General features: G+C 37.0%; 1 long non-coding RNA gene across 1 annotated transcript in view; it reads right to left on the bottom strand.

Annotated features, from left to right (window-relative positions):
• LOC308064239 overlaps nucleotides 1-5,332 on the bottom strand; it is a 33,017-nt gene extending 27,685 nt beyond the window's left edge. The window contains exon 1 of the long non-coding RNA XR_013928318.1: nucleotides 624-5,332. This is a non-coding gene — a long non-coding RNA (uncharacterized lncRNA). The remainder of the gene's footprint in view (nucleotides 1-623) is intronic.
• Between the last annotated feature and the right edge of the window lie 15,611 nt (nucleotides 5,333-20,943).

Below are 20,943 nucleotides of genomic sequence, written 5' to 3'. Positions count from 1 at the left end.
TTGTGAAATATCCAGGAGAAAATGAGATACTCCCAAGCATATATTCCTCTCAGAAACTCACTGGATTCCACTTGAAAAGCACTGCACAACTCCGAATGTCTTTTTAATGGGGCTGTGCTACAATAAAATATGCCTGATTAAGTGCTCTAAGAAACATTATCATTAAGGCTGTATGTCTGGTGAATATCATTCTCAAGGCTTTTCCTTCCATGATTGTGATGAAAGGGACATAATGGTCAGTTAGAAATGAGTTCTGAATGACTGGGCCTGATTTACTGTTGAATCTCTGCATTTAATGTGAGCATTAAGTCACATTTTATTCTGCTACATATTTTCTAACAAAAAAAAAATATAATAAGACTTCTTGGTTTCTTTGGTGCTTATACCAAAGGAAAAATACAGACTAAAATATCTGCACTATCTGATACGCTCTACATCAAGAGGTTGCTAGCAAAATTAAAGTTGTAGTATTTTTCACATTCCCGTTAGCTTAGATAACAAGCAGGATGTTTGTACGATTCATTACTGTAGTCTTGTAAAATATCTTTAGACTGCCATCATAGTCTGCATATAAACTCTGGGATTTCTAGTTTTAGGATCAGATATGTGTGCTACCTATCTACCTCTTGGCTTTATGTCAAACGAGGTCCAAAAAATTATCATCTTCCCACTACCATCCACGTTGGTTTCCACTGCAAGGAAAATCAGTCATGCCAGCAGGAAAGAAACCACAGCACACTTCAACACCAGGTGCCCTCACCTGGCTGATCAGAAAAACTGACTTCATCACAGAGCACTGTGTTGCTGATTGTGTTCAGAAGCAGTCCCAGCCTTTCAACACAAGTCCAGGCTATGAAAATCATCAGGAGAAGGTTCACTAGAAACATGACTCAAGTGAAAAATTTCAGGTCCAGGCTTTCTTTATGCGCAGAAAAAAATATGTTCTTCCGAGTTGTAAAGGTGAGTCCAGCTCGGTTTTCAGACAAATTTGAAACCTGGAATTAGAGGTGCTTGACTGAAGTCCATGACTAACATATGCAGAGCTTTTAGATAGTATTCAAGTAGTGAAGCTCCAGCTATTGCCCTAGAGACACAAAATCTCTTCAGAGTTTGCGTGAGTACCTGAGCATGTCTGATAATCTCTTACAAGGCTATTGAGGGAGTACTAAGTAGGTAGATAAACCAACCTTAGCCCTCAGACCTGTGGATAACCAGGGTACTAGAAAATCATTATAGATTAACTGGAGGAATAGTTAAGAAAAAAATAATATTTAGATCCTAAATCAACTTATTCTCAAGTAATATTTTTAATTAGATCATATAAATAATCTCTGTCCATTGGCTGTAATAAGGAAGGATTGAGGGCTGTGCAATTCTTCCTCCCCACGTCACACTCCAAACAGCTACAATATAATGAACGCGTTCATCTGTGCTAGCAGCCTCTGAAGTGGGATGTTTTGCAATTAGACAACGTAGCCTTACAGGTGTCACCAAGGAAAGATGAAGCAGTGTCCCACGATGACGGGTGCACCTTCCCAGAATGGCTGCCTCTGTGCTAGACAGAAGCACTGCTTGTTTCTCACAGGCACTTGGTGCCCACACGTGTGTATGTTCATTGTGCCTCCAAACCTTTTCTTAGCAGAAGACAGGAGATAGACAGAAGTGTGATTTTGAAGTACTCCATACCAAGAGCTTATCTAATTTGTAGGGGAAAAGAAAATTATTTGACGAAGATTAAAAAAAAAAACAAAACCCAACCAAAAACCAAAGCCAGAATGCTTTTGCCTGACAGAGTAGTAAAAAGAACGTCTTTGTCCAGGTTGTATTCCAACAGTGGTGTGAATAATTCCATAAAGGCAAACTGGTTAAAATATGAATAAATTCTTCTGAGGAAAGGCTTAAACCTGATGACTGAAAACAGGAAATGGCAAATGTTCATTATGATGGAAGAAAAGGCTTTATAAAACAATAATTAAAAAAAAATTGTGATATAAGGCCTATATCTTCTGAGTTGCAGTTAAAGCCATCAGCACAGAATTTTCAGTCATGGTGTGTTTTGTTTATTCCAGTCGAAGAGCAGCTTATCAAGACAGGATGTCTAGGGCAATGTTACTGCCTGAAAAATTGAGAAGTTTAGTTTGTGTAACATGCAAAAATTCTAGAAGAATGAATGCTTGCTACTATAAGCCATTTGTAACTAAAGAACAGATGAGAATTTATTAGTAATTTTGTGTGTAGTATATTAATTATAAAAACAATTAGTACTTTTAAAATTAAAATCATGTGTACAGCCACTGATGTAACTATTTATAGGAAATACAAACTTCACCAGATTCACAAAATACTTGAGTTGAATGAAATGGAAACACCTTAAGGATGAGGTCAAAAATACAGTGTGCAGAAATATTTGGCTAAGAAAAATAATATAATATCTGCATGTAAATAAAAAGAAATGAAACTACAAACAGCACCTGTAATGTGCCTGTAGCCTGAAATGAAATGCTTCTAAAAGAAGAAAACGGTTGATAATACTATTTGCAGCAGGACTTCTCCAGAAGTGTTAATGAATTTCTGCAATTCATCAAATCCATCCATAAGGCAATTTTCAACCTCTTCTAATTTGACAAGCATGTAAAATTTTCCAGCAGATAAGCTAAACCTTCTGAAGAAGTTTAAGCTTATTGACACTCCTTTTGCTTTTCATGGTTATTTTACACAAATCCCTTGGAAATATATGACAAATGTGAAAGTATACATGGATCCTAGCCTGAAAATTACTGTTCAGTACTCAAGGTAAGTTGATTCAGTTTAGTAGGGGCGATGGTGAAGGAGGTGATTTCTCTCAAACTTTTGAAAAAGTTATATTTAACATTCTAAATGGAGGAGATGTGTACAATACCATATTAAACATATGAACATGGGTCAATTCTCTCTGTACTATGTAGAAATGTAGGGTCTGGTAATGATCTAGATAAGATATTCATGCAGGGAGTGGTGACCTGTATCAAAAAGTGAACAGCTGTGATTCTTACAATATTAGGTATTCCATTAAATAAAAATAAATACTTATTATATAGCCTTAATATTGTAAATATGGTATTTTGGGGTCTATTTGAAACATAATCTTGTTGTTTCCTTGATTTGCACAAATGCATTTAATTTGGTTTTTTTGTGTCAACTGAACTGGAAGTATAGATACTAGTTAAGCACAACTAATATTTCATGAATACTTTGGTGCCTTTTTGTGTTAGACATGCAAATGGCTTTAATATATCTGACCTTTGGCATAAAACTTCTCTTCAATTCTTTATGGAGAAAAATTTCAAATCAAAATAGAAATGAAGTGGTTGTATTAACAGATAAACCGATAAAAAATCACTTGAGAGTGAGGATGTTTTCTGCTTTCTGCTGTTTTCTGAAGTGCTTACACTGAATATACTTCAAAAAATCTTCATGGCTGAATGAGAAACTGAAATTAAATTCCTTTCCTCTGCTATTACCCATATTAACAATAAATTATGCAAAATATATTACTGTAGGTGGTATGATACCAGGAAATTCCTGACCACCAAAATATCAGACAGATATGCATCTACTTGTAATAAAGGACTACCACAGTTTGTTGTAAAAGTTTAAGGTTACCATCAGGCAAAAAGTTCCCCTGAGTCTATGTGAAATAAATCAAAACATATTCTTCAATGACTCTTCCAATCTCTGTGACCCTATTCTGGTTTGTCAGGGAGGTTAGAAAGTTAGAAAAGGTTCACTTTATTTTGTAATTCAATTAAAATCAGTTTGGATAGGGATAATTCTTTCATGGATCATAAACAAAAAATATGAGAGCTGAGTAACATGACCGTATTGACATAATGCTGATGGAATGTTTGTTGTTAAAATATTTTAAAGAAATAGTAATTAGATTGAAAACATTAAAAATGTGAATTTTATCTTCTATGTTCTTTTTTAGCAACACATGCAATCCTATTATTTCTACCAACCATTTTATAATTAGCATAAATATGCCTCTTAAAATATGGCTAAGACTATTATATCTACGAGCATCAGTAAACAAACTAGTCTTTTTTTCATCATTTTTATTTCATCAAGGGCAGTTAGATTACTTCTGTATATGACTAGATCTCCTTTCTTCCAAAATGCTGAAGCTGTTTCCTTTCTGATGCTGAGTACACCCACATTCTTCAATAAACAATGAAAATGTGAATTTTCAGGCCCTCATAAAATTCCCAATTTCTGCTTTTGACCTAGATGATTACTGCATTTTAGGAGTTCTGATGCTGTATGATAATCATAGGAAACAATTTCCAAAAGACCTATGTTTTGCAGTTATAGCAATGGATGACCAGCTTCTGCTTAATAATGATAATAATTATAATGATAACAATGATGCCAATGACAATGACAGTGATGTAAATCAAAATAATAAAAATAAAAATAAGACATGTATAATATGAAGTAGAAAATGCCCCAAGCTTTCTGATCTTCAGCAAAGCAGAAATCACAGAAAAGAGAGAAAATAAGGCCTGGTATATTAGGAACGGTTCAAAACTCCTTCATATCATTCTCAGTGAAATACAAAGGAACTGTTCAGTAACATGAAGGTAAAAGGGAGCAGGTAATATTCACACACCAAAATTATGCAAAGAAATACCTAAATTTGGAGACTGGTCTCTTCACAGTCCTCTACCAGCTGGGGTGACCCATATCCTGCATCTATGAGTCATATGCCAAAAAATTTCCATAACTTAGACCAATGGTGTACATGCAATATGTCTTTCAGAGGTAAAGGGAGATTAGGAACAGCTCATGAGTTGAAAAGGACAAGAAGCCATTTCTCCTTAATGAGATGGAGTTGGTCTCATTGCCTGTACTGTCTTCCTGACCCCTATGGCCAGGAATTTGAAGCACCCATCATCACCCTGCCAGTCCGGCTTTGCCAGTCATGTAAGAGTCGTGCAAGAGCTGCAGTGAACTACCTACTTTATGACCAAAGAGCTGGGGACCCCTCTGCTACCCTCAACGAATACTGAAGGTCTTCTCCAGAGTGCAAATCAGAGAACGGGGAATATGCCTCTGCCTTGCACTTCCCTCTGGATGACCCTATTGCTTTCTGTTGCCTACAGAGATACACCAGGCAGACTAGTGTCCCAATCTAGGCACAGAGCTTAGATACCTAATATTAGTAGCACAAATACATCACAGACTGTGTCCCACCAAAATGATTATACAGGTGTACTGCAATAAAAAGCAGTTTGCCAGAGCATGCCAGAATTAGTGACCAAGCCAGACTAAGGGACAGAAAAAGAACTGGGAGGGAATGCAGCAGTTGTGCAGTGCTTAAAGGCTTTTAAAATAAAATACTTCTTTCAATGTCTTCCCTCAGGAATTTTAATTGAAGCCGTATGTACAAGATGACTGCAATTGTTCCTTTGGGAATAATAATTGTTGGGAGTGCCCAAGACAATGAAGCAGAAATACTAATCCCAAAGGTGGTTAAATGAAGCAGCGGGCATGAGCCTGGGTCATAAGCAGAAAAGAGAAATGCCTTTTCCCAAAATGCTGCAAAAGGAATGCAGGAGGAAAACTTGTACAGTACTTGAAATTTCAGAATTATTTGCAGTACTTTGCAACATGACATTAGTTAGAAAGTGAAGTCAGTTTATAGCTAAAGAGAACAGCACACAACAGTGGCTTCTACAGTAAATACAGTCCCAGCAATTTTAAAATGGTGACTACAACAGGTTAAGAAAAATGTATAATTTTTTTCTACAGGAATTTTGGAAGAAACTGCAAACATTTTCACTCTTCTATGTTCTTTCAAGGGGAACTTTCCAAGCTGCAATTATGTTGCAGAAATGTTGGTTGTTAAAATGAAAATTTGTTTTCCCGTTGTTTCTTTTTTTTTTAAGATATAAAGAAAACAAACAAACAAACAAGTTTCTTTTAAAAATACCTTGCTCTCTTTCTCATATGACCAGGACTTTGTTCAGACTCACAGGAATTAACTGTTTTCAGAGAGGAAGGGAATAGTAGAGGCGAAATGTGCCTCTCCTGGGCATTTTTCTTACCTCTACTCCAAAATCATACCTAGTCAGATTCTTATCAAGGATTTCCTTTCCTACTGTAGATCTGTTTCTGATGGAAATTTCTGTTGTTGCTGCCCGTTATCCCTCTATTTACTTTGCTGAAGTACAGGAACATTGGGCCATCCTTCACAGGCTGCCATAGGTCCAGAAATTGAGACATCTACAGCTTCTAGAGATTGTAACTTATTTTCAATACATTCATTGTAGTTCTGAGGCTTTCCTGGTACGTGCAACAAAGCTGGTGTGAGCACGCACTGCAAATCCCACTCTTTGGAATAGCAGCAGATTCATTGCATTGAGATTACCTAGTTAGTCTCTGCTTGGGCAATAGATCAAACTCTCCCTAGAAATTCTGGGCTTGGGGACCCTGAGCTACTCATGCACACACCCCTCCCCCATCATCTATGCACTGAGATACAGCAGCTCTAAAGAGTGCAAATGAACAGATTATTTTTCTCATGGAGGGAGGAAGGTCTCACCTTCCTATTAAGATTCAAAAGGAATGGGAACTTACTTGCTCCCTTGTGATGTCTCAATATATCTGCCTTTAAAAAAAAGGCAGACGTTTTAAGTCTCTTATTCCTTGTGACTTCCCTGACCATCCTGTGGCTGCAGAATAAAGGCTATTACTGATCGCTGGTCAATGACTGTTTGGGTTTGGAAGATGAAGGGCAGCACCTGTAGGAATTTTCCTGTTAGCTTCAGTGTTGACATGTTTAAGACTTGGATTTAAAAATTATTAATCTTTGTTTGATAGGAACATACAGCTAATCATAACTTGTAACCGGTGTTCAATGTAGATTAAAGAAGTAAAAGTCTAAAGGAGAAATTGAATTTTACTAGAAATTATGGCCTAAAATACTTCCAGAAACCCACTTCAACTCCTTGTTTTACTCCTAAATTAAACTTAACCCTGTTTGGAGGCCAAACACATTTTGGTGAGAAAGCTTGTTGCGAGATTGATGCTATATAAATTCTGTGCTGGACCCTGATGCTGTATTAAACAAGGCAGCACTTGCAGGGAGAAGCAACATCTTTCATTACACCAACTGATTACCAGGCTCTGAGAGCTATAAAATATTGCTATTTCTATGTTAAAACAGCTGTTGTGGCCTGCCATTGAAATTTGTGTCAGTCTCCATCTTCCTGTGTGTCTGCATTAATCACAAAGGCAAAAACCTACAAGCAAAACATTTCCATTGATTGAAGCTTTTTTCATTTTCTGGAAAGAAATGATGAGCTTTCTAATATGCTCGTTGTTCTTGTTTAATGGAGCATTGCTCCTTGCCTGTGCAGATGAACTGCAAAACTGTAGAGTGACGATACATTTTCTGATTACAATGACACTGCATCATTTCCATTTAAAAAAAAATAAATAAAACTTAAAAGAATAAATAGTTTCTGCCACATGTGGCATGTCTTTCAGTGCTGTGGTTTTTTCAACTCTTGGCTGCAAAGTTATTTATTTTATTAGATTCTTATGATGTTTGGAATATGTGTATATGCAATGACTCCTTGAAAATGTGTGACAGTTCATAATGTCAAGACAGTAAGATACAGACATATATAACCATTCACACAAACATATAATATCTATATATATATTTAAATATGACTATGTTTAACTATGTATTTGAACTGTTTTGTTCTAGAATTTATTCTATGGATCCATTCTTACTAACATCCAAATTCCATGCAATCCTAGCTCAAGAATTGGATTCTTACAATTTACTGTAATGGTTTCCCTTTTCACCCTGCCATACATAGCATAAAAGTGTCCTTGGCATTCTATAGCCAACTCAATAAAACTCTTTTAAAATAGAAGTAAATATTGCAGGAAGCATCGTACAGCACAAGACTCAAAGGAGGAAATTATTGCACTAAGTACTTCATAAATACATCCTTTCTTTTGCACTCTTAACACATCCAAAACTTAGAGAAGGCTCATTTTTGCAGGCAGAGTTTTTGCAATGTGTCTACAAGATTTTGGCATTGAGCCTGGGAAAATAGCTTAAAAGGCAATGGTAAAAAGGTGCAGCAGGTGATGATGCCACTCAAAATTCCAGTCTGGTGCACCGCTTCTTGGCAGACACTTCTGCCTGAAACCTTCAAACCTCGCTTCTACATTTACAACCTTTGAAGACAAGGTAGTTGAGCCAAATACAGGAGAAGGAAGAAAGTATTTAGCCTTGGGAGAAGTACTCCAACTGGGCAGGACGCAAACACACAAACTACAGATATGTATAGAGAACTGGTAAGAGAGTTGCACAGTTGGATCTGGGTCTGGTAAACAATTGTAAGAGAAAAGTATGTGTAAGGTGCGAATAGCAGTGGATTAAGAGGGAGATCTCAGTTAATTGCCCTTTCTTTGCTTTTCAATCTCTTTTCTCAAAGAACAAAATAATACACTGCAGATTAAGAACCAGATAGGTGATTGCATGAAAAACAACAGATATAAGTACACCCCCAGCAGAACTCCACTGAGATTACTGGAATTATTCCAAGCATGAACTAGGGTCATAATTTCATATTTATATTCAAAACTTGGAGATTAGTGTAAACTGTGAGATGAGTTGTGGAAAATCTGACAAAATCCTTTGTACAACCCCTTCAAATCCCACACTTGGCGTATTGTTTATGCTTTGGATGCTAAACCATACATTTAGAAAACACAAAGCATAGGTGATTAATGTTAGTTTTGTCACTGTACTGGAATGTTCTAAAATATTATTATAGTAAAGGTGATACATGAGTAAAACAGAATAGAATAGATACTACATTTTAGAAAAGAGCCTCAGTTTTATTGCTCTGCAACCACAGATTCTGAATAGTTCTGTCAATGGTAAGTCTAATTTCCTGCCCATTTTCTTCTTTGTGCAATCTTTTCAGTTTTGTTTTGTTTTTTCTAAAAATTGCCTAATCATTTGCACATCCAAAACCGCTGTACACCATTTCAAGTAAATTCACATCTGTAATTTTGTAATCATTGTAGCATTAAAGAGCAGCAGGAATAATGTATTTTCCTACCTCTAGCTGGTATCAGTCTTGAAAGAATACAATAATGTCAGTGCCTGCTCATATTTTACTCTTGAAACACAAACAAGACAATGGAGCTATGTCAAAAGTGAAAGATGAGAATTTAATAGCTGTCCAGGGGTGTACAAATTAAAGCTGAAGACTGAATAGCAATTTAAGGGGCATAAAACCCAACACAGAATGAGCAGACAATAGGCCTGTGGAATGGTTGGACAGCACAGAACTGTCGAACATGAGTTCAGCTACCTGTGCCTCAGCTCCAGCTGCAGCGCGAGGTGAGCAGGGCAGAGTGGTGACTGTAAATGCCTCTGAGCTCAGAACATGCATGAGATGGTGCTGGTGCTGGGTAGTTTGAAAGACTGCTGAGCCAAATGCTGAGGTAGGAGTTTAAAGCAATAATAAGGAAAATTATCCGCCTTAATCATAACAGACTGAAAGCTCCAGCAACTTGCCCTTGAATGGAAGTTGAATTAAAAAAAAAAAAAAAAAAAAAAGCTAAAAGGAAAGAAAAACCTAGGAGTGAAACCACAAATGTGTATTTTACTCTGGAACCTACTGAGTTTGAAAGCCGGCAAACAGCTCATAACAACTTCGTTACTGACTGAAAATAGAACAGATCCAGTTTGATTTAGGTTAGTGGAGCACCGATGATTCATGGCATTAGTCAGCCATGTGCATTCCAGCAGAAATCAAACTTAGTAGCCAGAAATAATACCAAAGTTGAGCAGCTTCATAGGATTTGAAGGATTCAATCCATTTTTTGTCTCAGCAGAGAACATAACACTCCGGCTTCTCAATTCACAGAAGCTTTTCATCAGCTTCAAAACCCTGGGAAAGACAGCTAGGCTGCTATACAATCTGTGCTTACAATTCTAGCTAAATCCATTGTACATGTACTAATACGTTTCCTCAAAACTGGACAACAGGCTTAAAGTAGAATAACTTACAGCTGACAACATTTAAATATTGACAACCCCAAACAACCCCAATTACTGTTGTTATTACTTACTGTTTGCATAAAGGATGGCAGGTTAGACACTAGAGGTTTTAAGAGATATACAAAAAAACCAGCAGCTAGTGGAAACTCATCCAAAAGATGACCATGCTCTACAGTACAAAGTTTTCCCTGTTGTCCATGCGCAGTATGGGCACCAACAGCACTGTCAGTGCATGTCCTCAGTTATGGGGTATGCTGATTTATTGCAGTTGCACATTTGCACCAAAAATTTTTACTGACATAATTAGTCCTACTGAAACTTAGAAAACCATTTGCAAAAACAGGCTTGAAAATAATAAAAAAAGACCTTGGTAAATAGTATTTTAGGCAAATGGAGAAGTCATAACGAATCAAGAGGCTAAACAAAAGTATGAAATAAAGTTGTCAGGTCAGTGTGGCACAGAAGTGACCACTGTTATTTATTTTCCTACCTTTTCATACTGAATCTGTTATTCTAGATACCTGAAAGAGTGTAGGAAAAATGTCCTTTGCAAAACAGTCTGAAAAAAGGAGAGGCAGCAGGGAGCTTTACTGAAAAATACAAAGAGTTTAATGCTAGACCCCAATATAACTTTAGAGACCCTTTACAACCCTGAAGTAGCCTGAGGAGGAGAATTCCACTCAGGCATGCTTACAGTTTTGAGAGTAAAGTCTTAATCATTCTACAGATGCACTAGAGATGCCATTTAAAAAAAAAAAAATATAATCTTTGTATGACTTCTGAACTTGATATAATTATATTCTGGTTTAATGTTCTTTTATGAAGACATAACAGAACATAAGAGATTTGAAAACTGGTGTATGCTTTGAATAACTTGTGTATTGCCAAAAACACAGCAGATATGTTACAGTGTTCTCTGGGTAAGGAATATGCAGCTGCTCCAGAAATAGGGTAAAAACTATGTGGCAAACCCAGCTGCTTCATGGAAATGCTAATGAAAGCCAGAACTAAAGTGGATCTACACACTTCAGCCCTACTTATAGCACTTCAGAGACTGAACTAAGACTTCAAACTTGAGCTTGTTGGCCCATTGACGTACAGATTAATGGTTAATAACACTACCTACCTTGGTGATACAGCAGAGACGTACTGTTCTCCCTCCCTAATGTGTTTCCCAGATGCAGCAGCCTTTTTTAGATGAACACCTCACCCTTGAGATAAGCACAAGGCTCTGATTTGTAATTGTTGGGGTTGTAGCAGTGGTTGTGAACATGCCAATGACTTAGGGCGATATATCCCCTCTCTCTGCCAACGGTGCTGCAGAACAGTAGGAGCAACTGCGCAGGAAACACATTAGCAACCCCCTTTGCCACATTAACCTGCCAGCACACAGGGGAAACCCAGATGGGGAGAGTCTCAGCAAAATTCATTCTCTGTGATTGCGAATCAGGTCCCTGATTGAAGTGGACGTAACTCAGGAAAACTCTGCAATGATGAAACACCCTAAGAAGCACAGCTAGCTTCCCAGCCCTCTCTTCTTTCCTGGCAAAAGTAATCTCTACCCATCCAAAGCTTTGGCAGATTTGTACAGGTGGACCTCAGGTTGGATCTTTTTGCTCTCACCTTCATAACAAGCCCTAGATCAGTGAGGGGCATTCATCCCCATAAGTTTGTCCTCCTGCTTATGCAGTGCCTTTGCAGAAGAACACTTTTCTAAAGACTGAGATGTGTTTTGCAGTGAATATTTACTCACATTCATAGTTAAAGTGTATGAACGATTTTTGCATTAGCAGAAACAGTAAGGTTGTAGCTATAGCAGAAGAAGGTTTCCTTTGGAAGGTAGGTTTGCTTTTGTTGTTTTTTATTTTTTTTTTCTCCTGTAAGCTGTATTTTAGACAGTTTGTGAGGAAGGCACAGTGTATCAATCAATTAGGTCTGTGGTGCTGTTCATGCACTATTAAAATTGATGTGACCTGTTGACTTCTATAAATACAATAACAAAATAGCCCAAATAGTGTATGCTTACCTGGACATGTCCACTATATGAATGAAGTCATGTTTTGCATTGGTAGTGATGATTTTAGAAGTGATACTGAGTGAAATAAAATAAAATAAAATAATGTAAAATGAAATAAAATAATGGGCTCACTTTTGCACAATAATAGAATCCTCATTTGTATAAAAGTAGTTTTAAAATATTTCAGCAGAAAAATAAGAAATTTTATATATGCATATAATTCTGTTCATTATGCTAATACGTATGTTTCATGAATAGCTTCTACAGAAAGTCAAGAAATAATGTAGTGATTTTGAAAATATGTCTCTGAAAATAAAAAAATTATCAAAAATAAGGAAGGAAAGCTATGGTAAAACTACAAAATCTAGAAATCTGAGTTTTGCAAAAGCAACAACACACTTGAAAACCTCAATTTCTTGTTTTGTTCCAGTAGTCTCTTTACCAATGCACTGGTTTATTTGAACATTAATCTTCTCCTTTTATTCTTCTTTTGTGGAGTGTTATTGTCTTTTCCAGGGCTTCATACCATGGCCAGTTCTGGGTAGGTCTTGCTTGGAGTAATTTATGTCTGTAAAGTAGAAAAAAAATCTGGTGTTCACTTCCTGAGCTTTTATTTTAGAGCTAGAAGTTGTCATAGATGCAGATGACAGTGAATTTTTGTTATGCTGTTCTTGAGTTTTGATAAGTTAAAACAAGTAAGAGTGTTTAATTCAATTTGTATAAAAGACTGACAATAACAGGATTATACTGTTGTGATTTTAAATCCAGTCTACACTAACTGTAACTTGAAGCAACCTGCTGCTACTTCAGTGCCATTGCATTGTACCCTAATACAGCATTTTCAAATTTATGACTGCTGTATTATTGCAACAGTCATTGACTGATTAATGTAAGAATTTGTCAGCCTCTAATATTTGTGACATATCATGAATTGATGCTGTTATCACTGTTGGCTCTTTGTGAAGAAGGAAAGTTTTGTTAGTGCACAAGACATAAAAGACCAGTATATCAGAATAATTGGTATATTAGAAAAAAACAGTGCTGACTTCCTACACCAGCAGAGAAACTGGGCTCAGAACGCCTTGTATTATAATTGTTGGGACAGCATTTATTTATTCTGCTGAGGACCTGGTCCAAGTCAGCAATGACTTTCACAGGGCCGCAGCTGCAACTTGTAAAGACATTAATTTCATGCATAATTATGTCCCTCTATCTCTTAGTATTTTTAAGAGGTATTCCATTTGTGATCATTATGAAAAAAAAACCCTATATCTAGAAGGATTTAAAAGTTTAGCACCTGGAAAGAATTTTTAAGCACATGCTTAACTTTTATCAGATCTGTCCCATTTATCTTTCCTAAGGATCGAAGCTCATGCTTACAATTTCTGTTGAATCTGACCACAATAAAAATAGATTAAGGGCTAATTGTGATGCAAGATTTTTCAGCTGCATTTCCCTCGAGAAATTTCTCTTTAGTTAATGTCAGGTTTCAAGACATATCCATCAGAATGATTCTTTTGTGTTTTGGGTTGTGTGGAGGTCCTGAGACATGGAGATGTGGATAAAGAGAATTTATCCTGACCCAGGGATTGCACATAGGAATTCTCTTCAACAAGATCAGTCAAAGAGAATAAAAGAAACATGAGAGTGGGAAAATCACAGCGCACCAAATATAAAATAAAGACACAGAACCCTAGTTATTGGCATGCAAAGCTAAACTATTTGTTTTTATCTATAGCTCTTATTCCTATTTCTCAGTGGAATATGGTGTACAGTTCTAATTTTGTTTCTCATGTGTTTTCAAGGTATTTCTACAATTAAAATGATAAATGGTTTTAAGAAAAATAACTTGTCTTGCACCAATAAGAGTTCTAATAGTAAAATTGACAAAAATAGGTATTCTTACATGCTGTAATAATGCAACTAATCATTTCTGTACATCTACGAAGATCAATCAGTCACACTGTATCAAATGGATAATTAGATATTTAAGTTTATCATTGTCAGTATAATTATATCTGAGTAAGTAGGGCTATTAAAATTGGAAGTGGATTTATGATCAGACCTAGAATTTGGACCTTTGTGTATGTTTGAAGAAAAACTTTATCTTTAAACCAGAAGAAACCTCTTTGAGCTGAAACCATAATTCAATATTTCAGTATTCACCATTTAAGGATGGAAGGTATGCATCAGGTCCAATTCGTTTCCATACTACCAGACTATTAATCCTGTTAAAATGGAGTATAATTAATAATAACCCAGAAAAAATCACATTATTGAGGCAAGGTATTGAAGAGATTGCCAATGTTCATTTTTATTTATGTTTGAAATCATGAAGTTATAATTAAAAATATCGCTGTGTCATGGAAATACATGCAGACTTTATTTTCATGTGATGTGTGTCCAAGACACATGCAAGTGAGAAAAGTTTAGCAACTATTCTCTTAACCAAACAAATACATTACAAGAGTGGAGCTAGGCGAAAGTGCTAGTATGTTTATGGCTTTGGAGGAATGAAAAATCACTGAGGTAAAAATCAAGATACTGGAGTCACAGAATCACACAGGAAGCCTAACTGAACAACATTTTGGGAAAAGAATATGCAATGAACAAGAAGGGGAGGAGAAAAGTGATTAACAGGACAATCAACCATGACCAGAGAAAGTAAGCTGACTAAAAAAAAATTCTCTGTTTTTAAGTATTTTGATCCCAGCCCAAAGTGATAACAAAACTAAAGAAGGAAAAAGTATGTAGGAAAGAGTTTTGGTTATTGTAATTAATTTTTTGTTATTTGTTACGTGATGTTCTGCTAAAAGAGAGACAGCATTCCTGTGCATCATTTCATCTGTTTTTACCTTCCTCCTGACCCAGAAGGTATACACCAGAAGAATAGGTACCACTGGCAGGCTGGGAAGTTTGCCAGAGGTGGGCAGTTTCTGGGGCCAAAGAGAGTTAGTCATATTGAGGCTAAGAAATCAGAGGATATTCTGTCTCTCAAGTGATATGAGATCCCCACCAAAATCTCACGCCTATGGATTCAAAGCCAAAACTACTGTTGCAGTAAACTGAGATTGGCATTTGTGTGAGTTGAGTAGCAGAGTGAGATTCCACTAGCAGGATCTTAATCAAATTTATCATTAAAATGGATATGTAGGGAGCTAGCAAGCCCTTTCTTAATCAAAGAGTCATCACAATTTACAGGGAATTACAGTGTCTTTGAAACGCACAGAATACACAAGGGTTAAATAAAAGTAATTGCTTTTTTGCTAAGCCATTTTGCTTTAGGTAAGGAAGTCTCAGTACCTGTCATTAGCCCTTCTGCCCTGCCAGCTCAGCACTGGCAGATTGTCCATTCCCAGTGTTTAGTTAAGAATATCTTTTGAATTATTTTCATTCTGTTGCTGCGTATTCTGTGTATCTGTATGTGTATGCGCAAGAGGTAGGGGGTGAGATGAGTAGGGCAGGGACGGAAGGCATCTTAGCTTTCTTTTTCCTTCGTGCTTTGAGTTGACGGATGTGGCAGAATGCCTACCTGTTTGGGCTGGGAGTTACGAAGTCAAATGACTATCCAAAGAAGGGAAAAGGCTGCAAACATTCAAGAAAGATACTGTTTCTGAGTGTATTACGATTGTCTAAATCTGACAATTATGACAAGGTCAACAGAAAGAGATGGTCAAAACAAACAAAAGGAAGAAAGAGGAAAGGAAAAAAGAGGAAAGAAAATCTCTGAGTTTCTCAAACTTTCTGAAAGGTTAAGTTTATTTTAGCACTTAATTAAGCTTTTTATTTCTACTGCACTACCTATTTATCCTAGAAGGGACATACTGTTGCTTTGGCCCTTCAGAAAAGTTGCTTCTTCAAAAATATTTGTAGCAGCAAGTGCATTGAGATATGTTGCCTTTTAAACACCCCAAGGGTCTCTTTGCACACATAACATTGAGTTATGGAACTTGACTCCTTACGCCAAATAAATCTGAATCTTTGGCAAAACTGGGGTACCAGAGGTCTTAATGATTTGGTACTAAAGTTACATGTGCAAGTGTCAGTCAGGTAACATATGTTTTTCAGTATGAGTGTCCTACCAGAAGCAACTATTAGCCGACTATTACTCACCAGGGTGAAAGATGATATGTCAAACCCTCTAAAAGTGGAAGTCCATGCTGCTTCTCCTGTGACAGGAGAGAGAGTTTCCCAGACTAAGGCTGTTATTTTGCATCCTTGCCATTTGACATGCTCGCCATTCAAACTGGCAAGCTTGAATTGTGATCATCATTTCTGAGTCCAGGACACTGCTCAGCCTCTCATTCTTTGGGTCATGAGTGTTTTGGTCCAGGCCTTCCAAGCTGAAGAGTTTGCAGCCTTTGTTGCAGGCTCTTATTTTTTCAGCGATAAATCAGTGATGTTGGAAATGCTGCCAAGTACCTCCTTAATCTCCTTGTTAACATACCCTGGCCTCCAGCCTGAGGCTTGGACCATACAGTCTGATCTATTCTTTGTTCCCCCAGGGAACTTCTAAAAATATCAAAGAAGAAAGCAATACTTTAGTGAAGCACTGTGTCATGGAGTTTATTGAGGATTAGGGCATCATCAGAATCTTTCATGTGTTTAATTCTCTGCAATTTGTGAAGAGAGCAATCCCTGAACCAAAGGAATACCAAAAAGCAAATGAGATGAACTACAGGGGACAATATAAAAAACATGAAATTTTGATGGGGAATCCCTTCTCTCTATTTAAATACAGGACTGGGAAGAAATGACACAAAATTTGGTAAGGTGCAAACCCAAAAATGCTTCTTGCTTGTAATCAAACCTTGTAAATATATGAGCAAAGTGACAGGAAGTTCTTAGACCATTCTATACTCATTTACTTATTCCATCCAATGTAATCCCAGTATAGGCCTGACTTTTTTTAAAAGAAACAACTTGAGCAAACTAAAAAATGATGTTTTGAACAAACGTGTTTTAGAAAGGAGACTTTTATTTTATACCCTTTATTTCTGTGACTCAGTGAAGCAATTTAAGTATGAAAATAGGGTAATGGAGACAAAACAGATCACAGAGACTAAAGTTAATAGAAATTGTGAGTGGAACATCAAAGATTTTCTAGGGCTTCCTCTTGTGGTAGCCATATAGATTCATAGAACAGATGTGTTAGTGGCCACTTAGAAAACATTTTTGCAATGTATTTAATTTGTGAGGTGGTAGCACCCCATAGGATTAACATACACACACACACACACAAAAAAAGTAAACCAGCCCCAGGAAGCTTTGACATAATTGATGGTATAGAACATAATTAATTAAATAATTGCATGGAATCGTACATAACCAAATCACTGCAAAACATTTTAAAAGATGTTCCTCGTCTGTGTAACAATCTCTGGTGATTATGCACAAAGATATCTTGATTTATAAACTTTTCACTTATTCCTTCAAGGTGCAAGTTCTGCTTTTACCACCTTTAGAATTCAATTAGTAACAGATTCATATTTCTTTCCAGAGCCTAATCCTCAAGCAGTTATACAGGTTGGGTTTCTAAAAGTATAAGAAGACAACTTTGGAATTACATTCTGCCTTTCAGTAGATCTACAGTGTTCAGAAAAGCTGAACTTTATTGCACCTGTGGTTGTTGATCAGAGATTTCATGGTTTTGTACAAGATATTTCTGATTTGTGAACTCTGGGAAAACAAAATCAAGCAAGGAAACCAGCTATGTTTGCCTTAACTGGCAGTGATTTTGTAAAAGAACGCTTCTGTCTCCTATTGTTTACAAGTTACAATTCTGCAAGGATAAGTTAACAAATGAGTGCAAGACTTTTTTTCTCATTTTTTAAGGCTGATAAACCCTTTTTTTTTCCCCTCCTATGACTACATTTGCAATAACATCTGAGTCTTTGGACTTATGCAAAGTTTATATTCTATGACATGGAACTTGATTACAAATTCTGTTCACACAAAAAATAGCACTTCAGCTGTAATCAGTGCTTAAAAAATTATGAGCAGTTTGTGTAAACCTCTCTTTTTTGGCACTACTAGAAGTCAGCTGTGATTTCAGAGTATAATAAATGCATTTGGTTGAATTCCCCTGTTGTGCTGTGAGGAGAGCTTGTCTTTGGCTCATTTAGATTCTGAAGACTTTGTCCAGTGTCCAGATGCACTTTTAAAATGTAGTTAAGAGAATAATTACTGAATATATTGAAGAGCCATTCCTTCTTTTTTTTTTTTTTTTCAGTTTATGCCCAGTAGATTTCACAATTGGCACAATTACTGCAAACTCATTTGGCAAAGAGCCACTATCTTCAATGGGAATAATGCCTACTACACTAGTTCTCAGTCTTATCCATTATTAACAATGTACATTTAATAACTTGCAACTAATGGTCTTCAAAGCAGACCCAAAATTGCTTAAGCTGCTTCTCACAGTGTTTGAAGCAAGTTAACAGATTCTTTAGCATGCAAAGACAGAAATACAGCTATCAGTGCGATAGCATTGATGGCTTTTGCTGTATATTTTCAGGAATAAGCATGGCTGAATAAAGCTGTGGCAAGAAGTGGTATGTTAGAACAAGCTAGTCCTCCCAGTCACTGACTACTTGAGGCAAAAATCTCTAGCGATACTGAATTGAATATGTGGTGTGTGGCTCAGAGAATCCTTCTTCTCACAAACAATTTTTTTTTGCAATCGTATTGCTATGGAACTCTAGGGTGGTGGAGGTAGGTAAGGTATGAAATTTTGCATTAAAGATCAAATGTAAATGGGGATAGTTTTCTCAATGCAAAAGTCAGTCAGAGTCAGTCAGACTGCTTCAGACCAGAAACATTTGGATGGAAACTGTCCAAGAATATTATTTAAGATTTAACTCCAGATTGTTGAACTGTTTCCAAACTTTGGTAAAACTAAGGTGAATTTCAGTTTCATAACCAATCAAAAACTCAATAAAATGCTCTTTGCAACATTTTTTGTTAGAAACATATCTTAAACCCCCATGTTACTCATTAGGATTTTTGTTAAATTAAAGCCATTTGATCCCTCTGACCTTTGGCCAGTGTGTCTTCTTATTTTTGTGAATGCAATTTGAACAAAACATTTCTATGGAAATACCTTTACCAGGAAAGAAAATAGCTTATTGCATTATTGAAAATAGAAGGAAGCCATTCACTAAGATCAAAGACCTTTTATCCCTGTGAAAATTGCCTGCCAGCACATGAGAATCCATGAAAATTCAAAGCAACATGCCAACTTTTTGTTTTCATGGCAAGTCTGTCTCAAATATATTTCCTTGGGTTTTCACAAAGAGAAAGAATTTCTTTCACAAAAGCATATCCACTCCTAGTCCATTGCTGCTCGTAAAACAGACATATTTTAATATTATGGTGGGAAATTCTGAAAGATATTGTGGGTGCAGCAAACCTAAGCACATAAATAGTCACCTTTCTCTTCTTGTGTGGGTCCTTTCGTGTTTGGGGTTTATTTTTTATTTCCTCCTCTAGTCAGTGCTGCACTCTCTAACAGTGTACAATAAGAATATGGAACTCCTGACAAGAGGATTTCCTTGAAAAGGAGTAGATTTCGTCTTATTTAGACAAGAATCTTCATGAAAGATAGGAAAGTGACCACAGATAACTTGCCATCTCTGGCAGTTTGTATAGACTTTAATTTTTACCCGACTGCTGAAGAAATGTGTGAAAAATAGCATCCCAATTGTTGGCATTCTCATCAGAAAATTGGTCCTCAGTACCTAGAATGAATACAAATATTATCTCTTTGCAAAGCATTATAATTTTCAGGCAATTATACTAGTGTGCTGCACTTTTTTGCTGCCACTGTTCTTATTTTCTTGGCTGGTGACTACCCTGTTGCTTCTATTGTGTCCTGCCTGAATTTGCAGTGAAGGGCAGCCAACAAGACCACTAAACTGCAGCTTTGCAATTCCTACTCCAGTGCTAAGGCAGGAACTCTGTGTTCCAGTTAATTGTGTCTCAGGGATGCTTTTAAGTAGAGGAATATTATCTCCTTACTCTGTGGTTAACCTTCCTACCTCTGAGCTCTCTCGGAGCTTGGGGATCATGCAGCTGGTTCCTTTCCCACTTACTCTTACAGCTTAGCCCATCTCTCTTTCTCTGCCACCCACAAGCCAGGTACAGACTGCCAGCCTTGCACAGCGCCCACCTAGCAGGTTTTTCTGTAATCTGAGGCACAGAGTTGAGGAAATTCTGTGGCATCAAGCTGCAGCTGAAGCCTCTGCAGGGAGCAGCTTCCTTTCATCTACAGCAGCTCACATACCCACAGCAGGACAACGGTCTGTACCCTTTTTTTGCCTGCAGACAGCTTGCAGAGGCACTTAGGAAGCCAGCCTGAGAGCATGCATCTGCTGGAAACTCCAATGTTCCTCTCCCTACAGGCTTAAGAATTTAAATCTTCCTGGAAAAGAAAAAAAGAAGGGTGGGGGGGTGGGGGGAGTGGGTCTTCTAGGTTTAGTAGGGCCAGCCAGGCCACCCAAACTCACTTCATCACTTCCTAGTTGATGAGATGCAAAAGACAGGAACCATATCCTTCCTGGACGTTCATTTCCCAGCAAACCTGCTAATGAATTAGTGTGATACAGCTCAGAGAAGCCAACATAATAATTCAAGCAGAATAACAGTTATTACAGGTGATTTTTTTTTTTTTCTTCCAATCTCTTAGGGATTTAAACCTTAGTTCTGAATACACACCTGGAAAACCTGAAGCCAATTCCGCTGCATTTCAAAGAACACTGTGGGAGCTCAGATTTTCCAATTCCTGGAAGTCCATGATTCGTCAAAAATTTCTTCAACATTTTTTTTCCACAAGAAAGAAAATCAGTTG

The sequence above is a fragment of the Falco punctatus genome, assembly GCF_963210335.1.
Source record: "Falco punctatus genome assembly, chromosome: 5".
Classification (NCBI taxonomy): Eukaryota; Metazoa; Chordata; class Aves; order Falconiformes; family Falconidae; genus Falco; species Falco punctatus.
Note: the sequence above shows the minus strand (reverse complement) of the source record. Positions and strands in the feature narration are given on the sequence as shown.